Below are 11,324 nucleotides of genomic sequence, written 5' to 3' on the forward strand. Positions count from 1 at the left end.
GGAAGGGTGGTATCGTAATTGAATGAATGAATGAATGAATGAACGAATGAATGAATAAATAAAAAGTATAGAACTGCAAGACACTTAATGAAGGGCAGAGTACCTGTGGTGTTCCTAGAAGAAACACGCATTGATTACACAATGAGATCATTTGCACAACCAAAGTGGGCTGGGCTGAGGGGAAGGCTGGAACCTCCTTACCTTGTCCCAATGATTGGAGCCTCTTTGGGACTCTGCTGCTCACATGTCCACACAACCATGCAGCAGCAGACTCCAGACCTGAGATCAGAAGGAGGAAGTCCTCCCACAACCCGCAATGCACCATGTGGGCTGCAGAGAGACAGCCTTCCGCAATGCAGCTGTATGCCTCCTCCTGGCCCCTTTCTCCTGGACACTATGGTCACCAATCCTGGGAGCACTTGAAACAAAACCAATGTTTTATTTTGTTTTAAATTAGAATGAGAAGGGGTTGGGTCTGAAAAATCACTGAAACCATGCAAAACCAAATTGGAAGGTATGCAGTAATGAAAGGAATTTGGAAAATAACTAAGATTACTCCTGTATATGTATCCTACCCAGGTCACCCTTTGAAATGAACAAGTTCATAAAAAGGTCTAGAATTCATTGACATTCTAGATCACCTTACTGAAGTAGAAAATGATGTTTGGAGGTTGATTTTAATGCTATCCATGAACCATGTTGGAACAAATCTATTAGTCAGAGTGATTGCAACTCAGATTCCAAGAGTATTCTCCATACTTGAATTTAGAACTTTGTGGACTCATAAGACCCTATCTGAAAGGAGTGGCGAGCTTTTCGGGTCCTTGTAATCTTATCTGGGTCTGATTTAATAGTGAACTGGAGAAGAATTGGGGCTTACCCACCTCTTTCCTCAACAACACACTCTCTCTCTCTGTGCTTTATTTAACAGTTTGGGGGTGACAGCAGCCAGAGAAGAAAGCATGGAAGTGCCCCCTCTTTTTCCTCTCTGTTACCCTACAGAACTGAGTGCCAGGAAGAAAATTGTGGTGTTCTTGGGACTTGTAGTCTCCCCAATGGCTACTGCCCTTGCAGAAGCCCTTGAGAAAACTAGAAATTCCAAAGACAATTATTCCTTTTCTCTTCAACCACTACAGGGTAGCATGTCAGAGAGCAACAGAGAGAAGTATCCCCCTTCCCTGTTCAAACATGCTGCCATTACTGCTTCTGCAGAGGTAAGGAGGTGTGTTTGGGGGTGGGGGAAAGTATGAAAACGTGTTGTGATGATAGGGAAGCTGATGGGAAGGGGATCATTTTCCATGTTTTGAATTGGCTCAGAAAATGATCTGAATTCTTCTCTTCTTCTTCTTCTTCTTCTTCTTCTTCTTCTTCTTCTTCTTCTTCTTCTTCTTCTTCTTCTTCTTCTTTTTGGCAGGGGGAGAACTTGGATTATTTCAAAGCTGATCTAAGGTGAGCAGGACAGAGATGTTCCATCACTCCTTCATGAGTAGATTGTTTATTTGCTGCATCCCTAATTCTTATGTGGATGGATGCCAAACTTGAGTCATTTTTTTCTAAGTGGTTGGTTAAGGAGAATAATTGAGGTACAGCTAGAAATTGAACAAATCCTTTTATATGGTCAGAGAGTGCTAGAAAATTAAAAGATGAGTCAGAGTAACTCTTTAAAATAAATCTTATACAGGAAGTAAATATATCAAATGTATAGAAGACATATACAGCTTTTATAAGAGGGTGTTGTATTAGCATAGCTGCATTTCAAAAGCGACTACAAAGAAACTGAGATCAGAAAGTATGGAGATAAAAATATTAGGAAAATAGCATAAGACATCAAAGGTTGACTTTAAGCTTCAAATGCTAGTCAGAAACTGAGAATAATTGATGTATATCAGGAAGAAAATCTCTGGAATATTCCAAACAATGAGTTGTCAAGGTCTTAAAGGAGGCTAGTAAAATAACTGGTGAACTTGTTTAAAATCTGTTGAAGAAATTATTCCTTGCATAAGAAAACCTGAAAGCGTTAAAGTATTTATTATTATGTATTTATTATTTCTCTGTGTAAACCGTCCTGAGCCATTTTTGGAAGGGCGATATAGAAATCGAATTAATAATAATAATAATAATGATGATGATGATGCAGGCTGGGTGAAAGAGGTCGAAAAATGTAACCAACAAATGCAAGCTCTAATAATAACACCAGAATTAATAAGTGAAAGAGCAAAGAAAATTAAAAATTGGACTGCACCAGGCAATGATGAACTGCATGGCTTTTGGCTTAAACACCTAACAAGCCTCCATAAACAACTATCAAAACAGTTCAATCACATTTTGCAAGGAGGTGATATTGAACAGTGGCTAATAACTGGGAAAACTCATCTCACCATAAAAGACCCAGCAAAAGGTACAGTTCCAAGAAATTATAGACCGATAACCTGCCTGCCAACCATGTTTAAATTATTAACTGGAATAATAGCAGATGGAGTAATGCAACACTTATTGACTAACGAACAGCTTCCAGTTGAACAGAAATGGGGTTGAACTGCCTTGGGGTTTTCTTTTAACGAAAGGCGGTATAAAAATGTAAAAATAAATATAAATAAATAAATAAAAATGAAATTGCCCGAACACCAGAGGGACAAAAGACCAGCTGCTGATTGACAAAATGATTTTAGAAAACTGCAAGAGAAGAAAAACAAATCTAAGTGTTGCATGGACTGACTACAAGAAAGCCTTCGATTCATTGCCTCACACATGGATACTAAAATGTTTAGAAACAACTGGTGTCAGAAAAAACATTCAGATATTTATAAAAAAAGGAATGAGCAGGTGGAGTACACAGTTAACAATCAATGGCGAGACACTTGGACAGGTTAGCATTAGAAGAGGCATTTTCCAAGGGGACTCACTATCCCCTCTGTTGTTTGTAATCGCCATGACTCCACTTTCACAAATACTAAACAAAGCAGGCCTCGGATACCAAACATCTAAAACATCAACATTACAAATACTTGGGCATTCTCCAGGCTGATAACATTACGCAGTCTGAAGTTAAAAGAAAAATTGGAAGTGAATACATCAAGGAGAGTTAGAAAAATCCTCATGTCCAAACTCAATGGCTGAAACACCATACATGCCATAGACACCTGGGCTATACCTGTTATCAGATACACTGCAGGAATAATAGACTGGACCCAGGCAGAGCTAGAGACGCTAGATCGTAAGACCAGGAAAATCATGACCATCAATCATGCTCTGCACCCCCGCAGTGATGTCGATAGGCTATACCTCCCTCGCAGCTCAGGTGGAAGAGGAATGCTGCAAGTCCATCAAACAGTAGAGGAGGAGAAAAGAGGCCTTGAAGAATATATCAAGGACAGTGAAGAAGATGCACTTCAAATGGTCAATAATGAGAAACTATTCAACACCAATGGAACAAAGCAGGCCTACAAGAAAGAACAAGTCAAGAACCGAGCAGAAAAATGGAAAAATAAGCCCCTGCATGGTCAGTATTTACACAATATAAGTGGAAAATCGGACATCACCAAGATCTGGCAATGGCTTAACAACGGCAACTTGAAGAATGAAAAAGAGTAAGGTTTAATACTGGCTGCACAAGAACAGGCACTAAGAACAAATGCAATAAGAGCAAAAGTTGAAAAGTCAACAACAAACAGCAAGTGCCGCCTTTATAAAAAAAACAGATGAAACCGTGGACCACCTAATCAGCTGTTGTAAAAAGATCGCACAGACTGACCACAAACAAAGGCATGACAAAGTAGCAGGGATGATACACTGGAACATCTGCAAAAAATACAAGCTACCTGTAGCCAAAAATTGGTGGGACTATAAAATTGAAAAAGTTGTTAAAAATGAAGATGTAAAAATATTATGGGACTTCTGACTACAAACAGACAAACATCTGCCACACAGTACACCAGATATCACTGTAGTTGAGAAGAAAGAAAAACAAGTCAAAATAATCAATATAGCAATACCAGGGGATAGCAGAATAGAAGAAAAAGAAATAGAAAAAATCACAAAATGCAAAGCTCTACAAACTGAAATTGAAAGGCTGTGGCAGAAAAAGACCAAAATAATCCCAGTGGTAATTGGCACCCTGGGTGCAATTCCAAAACAACTTGAAGAGCACCTCAACACCATAGGGGCCACAGAAATCACCAATAGCCAATTACAAAAAGCAACATTACTGGGAACAGCCTATATTCTGTGACGATATCTATAATAATAACAGCAGCAACACTGATAATAACATTCAGCCATCCCAGGTCCTTAGACAGGACCCGATGTCTAGATAAAACAAACCAGTCAATAACATCTGTCTGACTATGTAAACAAAAACAATAATAATATACGTAGGTGCTTTAGCATAGTGTAAATTATGTCAAAAAAAAAAAAAACCTTTCTAGACATACCATCACAATACAATATGTTAGCAGTTATTGTATGCCAGGAAATAAATTAAGGTTTGGACCATTTGGTTTGTTGGAAGCAATAATAGAATCTAGCTCTGTACAAAAGGTTCTATGATGTTATAGTTCCTACACACTTTTTAAAAAATGTGTGCAATTGAGTTAAAGACCAAATTCAGGGGGGAAAGTTCGGATGTGTATTTACCAAGTCAGATGTTACATGGTTTGTAAAATGCAAGGGAGGAGCTGTAGCTTAGAGGGAGGGCACCTGCTTTGCAAGTACAAGGTCCCAGGTTCTATACCTGGCTTCTCCAGGTATGCTGGAAAAGACGACTGTCTGAAAACCTCAGAGAACTGCTGCCAGTCAATGTTGGCAATATTGAGCAAGATAGATCAATTGTCTGATGCTGTATAAGGCAGCTTCACATGTCTATGCAGCAAAATTCTAAGTATAGTTCGGAATAAGTCAAATGATGTTCAAGGGGGCTTATGCCTAGGAAAGTATATAGAATTATAGTCTGAATGATTTTATCTCTAACCATATTCATTGAGATGAACTGGATTAATGACATGACGAAAGAGGGGAGCTGGTCTTGTGGTAGTAAGCATGACTTGTCCCCCTAGCAAAGCAGGGTCCGCCCTGGTTGCATTTGAATGGGAGACCACATGTGAGCACTGTAAGATATTCCCCTCAGGGGATGGAGCCGCTCTGGGAAGAGCAGAAGGTTTCAAGTTCCCTCTCTGGCAGCATCTCCAAGATAGGGCTGAGAGAGATTCCTGCCTGAAACCTTGGAGAAGCCACTGCCAGTCTGTGTAGACAATTCTGAGCTAGATAGACCAAGGGTCTGACTCAGTATATGGCAGCTTCCTCTGTTCCTATGATGTACTTCTCGATGCACCCTGCAGTTTCCAAAGGGAGTAGCCCAAGGTCAAAGAGAGGTCTGTAGCAAAGACAGTATCTGAGTTCAGCCCCAGTCCTGAAACTAAACTATAAGGCCTGTCTCTCTTCCCAGAAGCCACTCATTTAAACACTGTAAATGGCAGCTTCCTATGTTCCTATGAAAACTCTCATGCCACTGAACCACATCCAGACTAGTATATCAAGTTCCATGGAAATCAATTAGTCATGACTCTCTTGTCTGATGAATTTCAGTGGGGCTTTGTCATGACTAATTTAGTCTGGATGTTGCCCCCTATAATTTTTAATTGAAATTAAATACAGGGCTGTTTTAGTTATTTGTAAATATGTATACCCCACCTTTTTGTCAAATAATCAACAAAGGGATATAAGAATAAAATCCAAGCACAGTAATTATATTTTGCAAAATGTTTGAGCAGACAAAACAGTTTTTACCAGGTACCGAAAAGAGAATAAAGTAGTTGCTAGGTGAGCTATTTTGGCAGGGTAGTCCACAGATGATTACGTTCACAGAAAAAACCAGACTCTGGTACCAGTTGAACTTCTAAAGGAACTATGCATTGTACTATACTGATGCTTTAAAAGCCATTGATAGACTAGAGTGGGTATTTTTCTATCAAAGGCATTCAAAACTGGCTCTGTGGCAAGGAAATAAACTGATCATATATACCCAACTCATACAACCAGATTATTAGGAACAAGTGAATTTTGGCCCGTTGAATAACGGGCGCTAGTAACGGCGCTCCTGGCCCCACGCCGCCATTCCCCCTCCCTCCGCTGTTCCCCCCCTACCTTTAAGGGCCAAATCGGCCCAGGCACTTGCCCCCGCCAGGCCGGGGAGACGGAGACCGGGGGCGGAGCGGAGGCCATGTAACTTTTTTAAAAAAATTTACTCCCGCGGCCGCCGCCGCCGACCGCCCACCCTCCCTCCCAGCTGCCGAGTCCCCCTTACCCTGGCCGACTGCTGTCGGCCGAAGACAGCCCTTAATTTAAGAGGCAGAGAGGAGCTCGCAAGCAGAGCTCCTCTCTGTGCAAAGCCTCTTGCCGAACTGCCGCTTTGGGCGCTTGCGTCCCTTGCGCCCAAAGCGGCAGTTCGGCAAGAGGCTTTGCACAGAGAGGAGCTCTGCTTGCGAGCTCCTCTCTGCTTCTTAAATTAAGGGCTGTCTTCGGCCGTCAGCAGTCGGCCAGGGTAAGGGGGACTCGGCAGCTGGGAGGGAGGGTGGGCGGTCGGCGGCGGCGGCCGCGGGAGTAAATTTTTTTTTAAGGTTACATGGCCTCCGCTCCGCCCCTGGCCTCCATCTATTTTGGCCGAGGCGGCGGCTCTGCCGCCGCCTCGGTCACTTTCCCGCCGCCTCCTCTCCGGCTTCTTCGGGGCGGCCGCTTCTGGCTGCCCAAGATGGCTGCCGGGTGCCGGCGAGCGTGTCTCCCTTGCCCTGTTCTGCGCCTGCGCGAAGCGCAGGCGCAGAACAGAGCAGGGAGGCACGGACACACGCTTGGTGTCCGTCCACGGACGGACACCAAGCATTTTATTAGAGAGGATGGTCTTCAGTCAGAATTGACAATGAAGACAGTGAAGTGGTGGATAGCTTCTGCCTTTTAGGATCAACTGTCAACAGTAAAGGATCCAGCAGTCAAGAAATATGCTGCAGACTAGTACTTGGTAGGGTTCCAATGAAGGCCTTGGAAAGGATATTTAGATGCCGTGACATATCTACACCTACAAAGATTAAAATCGTTCGGACCATGGTTTTCCCAGTGACACTCTATGGATGCAAAAGCTGGACTTTAAAGAAGCAAGGTAGAAAAAGCATTGACGCTTGAATGTTGGTGCTGGAGAAGACTTTTGAGGATACCATGGACAGCCAGTAAAACAAACAAATGGATCCTAGAACAAATCAATCCAGAATTTTCACTTGAGGCACAAATGACTAGGCTCAAACAATCATACTTCAGGCACATTATGCAAAGATCCATCTCCCTTGAAAAGTCCATAATGCTGGGGAAAGTTGAAGGAAAGAGAAGAGGAGGACGACCAGCAGCAAGGTGGATGGACTTGATTACAACAGCAATGAATGCACCACTGAGAGACCTTAAAGGCCAAGTTGAGGACAGATCATCCTGGAGAGCATCTATCTATGTGGTTGCTAAGAGTTGACACCGATTTGATGGTACTTAATCAATAATCAAATTCAGTCAGACAAGAAATGGGTTTAATATGTTGGACAAGATGAGGGTCCCTACCATCTCCACATTTGTTTAATGTGCTGTTGGTAGCTTTTAGGACTGAGCACCATAAAAAATACTGGATCCAATCCAACTTGACCCAACCAGACAGTAAAATTTTCAGAAGGGCCAACATCCCACCCACCCGCCCAAACTGTCAGAGTCAGGTCAGATAGGTTGCAACATTTCTCTGACATTAAGTCAGACCGTTCCTCTCCCCGCACTGTGCTGTCCCCATTCCACTCCCTTCTCCTGACTTCTCCTCCCTTCTCCTGCCTCCCTTGACCTCTCCCTGTTCCCTTTCCTTACCTGAGTACCACAGCATGACATCTCCTTCTGAACGCTGGAGCCAACCACCTAGCTGATTGTCCCATGCCATGGCTTGAATTTCAAAATGCTGATTCCCCTCCCCCCTTACACTCTTCATGACCCCCGGCTGTCGTGGCGTAGGATGTAGTTCTTTTCATGGATGCAGCGAAAGCTTTCCCCACATTTGCTAGAAAAGCAGTGAGTAGATTTGTGCTTGGCACTTACGTGCCAGCTTCTTACATAGTGCTTGGAGATAATGGCCCTCTCACACGCAACTGTGTTTGCACAATTCTAGCATCTTATGCAAGGGCTCTCTTCCACAACTGTGCAAAAGCTCCATTGCGAGGCAGACGGAATTATGTGTGATATGTGAGCCATTATCACTACCAGCAAAAGACCCAACAGTTGAGGCAAATGTGAAGGGCTGATTAACATACCACGCAGACCACTACAGGGCATTACTGCATGTGTGTACGTGTGTGTACATGTGTGTATGAACACATATATTAAACCCTCCCCGCAGGATCCTGCTAAGTTAGTGATCTTCACAATTTTTCAAGCAGGGGTCACTTGGGCACAAAATCTTCAATGTAAGAACCATTTCCCACTGTGCTGCCTTCCATGCAGTGCTGAGCTTTCCCCAGGGCTGGGGAAGAGCCTTTAAAATAAATAGAGTCCTGTTGAGCCCCAGTGTCATCTTGGAAGGCAGGCATGAAGAATTGGGAAGTGTAGGCCCTCCTAGCACTTTTCCCATCGGCCATATGAAGAAAGTGCTGGGTAGGGTTGTTGCAAGCCAGCCGTGAGACAGACTTGATTTAAATCTGGGCCGGATTCGAACTGACCCAGCCCAATCCAGGCTTGGGCTCAGCTGAACCGGGATCGGTCCAGTCCAGCCATCAAGCCATCTGAGCTGGCTAGCAGGCCATTTTGGAGGGTAGACTTGTAAAGTGGAATCCAGCAAGGATTCACTTTTACAAGTAAAGGGGGATCCCCTCGTAACGCAGAGCGGGAGGGAGAGGCAGGAGAAAGGACATCAAAGGCAGCTGCAGTGGTGGCAGCAGAGATATCGGAGGTGGGGGCGGAAGCTCCTCCAGTCCCCTCTGCCAGCCTCCCAAATGACCAGCCACTGCCGCAGCTCCCACTCCTGCTCTCACTGCCCCGCCACCTGATTTCTAAAGGTAAAAAGGAGCCTTTCTCCCACCTCCTGCCCCACATTACTTCGGAATCCCCCTTTACTAGTAAAGGGGAATCCTCGCCATATTCCCCTGTACAAGTATTCCCCCAGAGCCAGCCTGTAACCCAGTTATTTGAACCGAGGTGTGTGTGGTCGCGTTCTGGCCCCCATCTTTGGGGGCTGGTCCAGTTTGAACCTGGACCACCTGAACTGGGCCGGCTCAAACATCCCTAGTGCTGGGCAGGACTACACTTCCCAGCACTCACATGACCCTTCCAAGATGGTTCTGGGGCTCAAGAGGTCTCAGTTTCTCTTAAAGGAGCCTCTCAGGCGCAGGGCAAAGAACAGCATTGCATGGTGGAGCCAGTCAGCTGTGCTGGGGGGAAGCTGTGTGGCATATTCAACTTTGGCCCAAGTTTGGAAGAGCCCAAAGATTCGCACAGACCATTCGCACATAAACATTTAGTCAGGGAGCCAGACGTAGGCTTGATGGGAACCACCACTGACTGCTAGGCCTTATAACAAAGAATGCTACTCTTATTAAAGTCCAGACCACCCAGTGTCAGAAATATGAAGCTGTTTGAACCTTATGGTTAATGGTTGGGAACCCAATATTTGGTGGAGGGTTACTCTATGACCAGAAATTCCTTCAGTTCAGGGAAGAAGATTCTGATGGTGGACCAGCCCACCACTTAACGCTTGCATCCCAACTATCTTTCATTTCAAACAGATCATGCTTTTCCAAATAAGCCAACCAAGACCAGAATTCTGACTGTCTCAATCTGTTCTAGCCATACCCATTAGGAAATTTCTTCCTCCTCTTTGGGCCAAGTCACACATATGAAGTTTCTTTAGAAAAATGGATGGTGGGAAATCCTGGTATAATTTATTGAGGTTGAGCACACTTTTTTCAAGACTGTATGAAGAACCTGGGCAACTTTTTAACCATTAATATTTATATAGATGTAAGTGATTAGATAAAGGTGAACAAATCTCATGCATTGAAAAGCTAGCATTATCTGCCAGACAGGTTAAGGAAATAATTCATCTTTCTTATTCCTAATAGATCATTTAATGGCATGCCTTTGGGAAAATTTGCCTTCCTCTAAGGTATTGGTCAAGTTAGGCAATGCCAGACTTAATGGATAACTGGTCTGATCATCAATGGCAAATCCAATGGGAGTTTGCAACAGAAAGACTAAATTTTCCCACACAGTGCAACTGCCAAGCCACAAGAAGAGTTGTGTACTTTACAATCAAAGCACGAAACACAGGCAATCCTATGAAGCTCAAATTAATAGAGGGAGATTCCTAATATTACTGGAAATAAAGTTTCCTAATGTTTTTGAGAGTATGTTTCATTGCGTTCAGTGGGGCTTACTCCCAGGTAAGCATACTTCACCAGAAAGAAGCCCCACTGAACTCAGGCTGGGCTCAAACAATCCACAAGGATCCTGCTTAAAAGGTTAATCAGGACTAGTGAATCCTGTGGAGCTGACTGCGAGAATCCAGAATTTCAGGGCAATACGAGTTAAGCTGTTCCAGTTAACCAGCATTTGGCCAGGATAATAACCAGGATTGGAACATATGAACATAGGAAGCTGCTTTATAATGAGTCAGACCATTGGTCCATCTAGCTCAGTATTGTCTGCACAGACTGGCAGCGGCTTCTCCAAGGTTGCAGGCAGGAACCTCACTCAGCTGTATGTTGGAGGTACTGCCAGGGAGGGAACTTGGAACCTTCTGCATGCAAGCATGTAGATGCTCCTTCCAAAGCAGCCTCATCCCCTAAGGGGAATATCTTACAGTACTCACACATGAAGTCTCTCATTCAAATGGAAACCAAGGCAGACCCTGCTTAGCAAGGGGGAAATTCATGCTTGCAACCACAAGACTAGCTCTCCTCTCATAGACCAGCTCTTCTTCTATCAACTCTGATTTTGTCGACCCTCTGCTGTATGGGAATATAAGGCCATTACTGGAGAAATATACCATCCTAAAAACCAGCCTGGGGTCTGCTGCAATACAAGTTTGTAGAGAAGCAAATCAAGCATCACCTACCCTATCTAAACAGATGGTTAGAGCCTGAATCACCCAAAACACAGCCACTTGTAAATGAGAGGGGAAAACATTCTTCCAGCAGACAACCAACGTGAGCCTTGCATTTCAATACTGACGGATTGGCTCACACCCAGCCTTTCCCCAGCATTCCAAGCTCCACATACTTCCAGTCCAAGTATCCATACTTCCAAGCCAAGTATCCCTTTGGTGT

At 43.9% G+C, this 11,324-nt stretch overlaps 1 long non-coding RNA gene across 1 annotated transcript; it reads left to right on the top strand.

The window, feature by feature from the left end:
* The first annotated feature begins 1,091 nt into the window (after positions 1 to 1,091).
* Positions 1,092 to 10,334, top strand: LOC128341318 (uncharacterized). Its single transcript, XR_008314344.1, has 3 exons — positions 1,092 to 1,214; positions 1,415 to 1,449; positions 10,119 to 10,334. It is a non-coding gene; the product is annotated as an uncharacterized LOC128341318 (long non-coding RNA).
* Positions 10,335 to 11,324: the final 990 nt, after the last annotated feature.

The sequence above is a fragment of the Hemicordylus capensis genome, chromosome 1, assembly GCF_027244095.1.
Source record: "Hemicordylus capensis ecotype Gifberg chromosome 1, rHemCap1.1.pri, whole genome shotgun sequence".
NCBI classification, from domain to species: Eukaryota; Metazoa; Chordata; class Lepidosauria; order Squamata; family Cordylidae; genus Hemicordylus; species Hemicordylus capensis.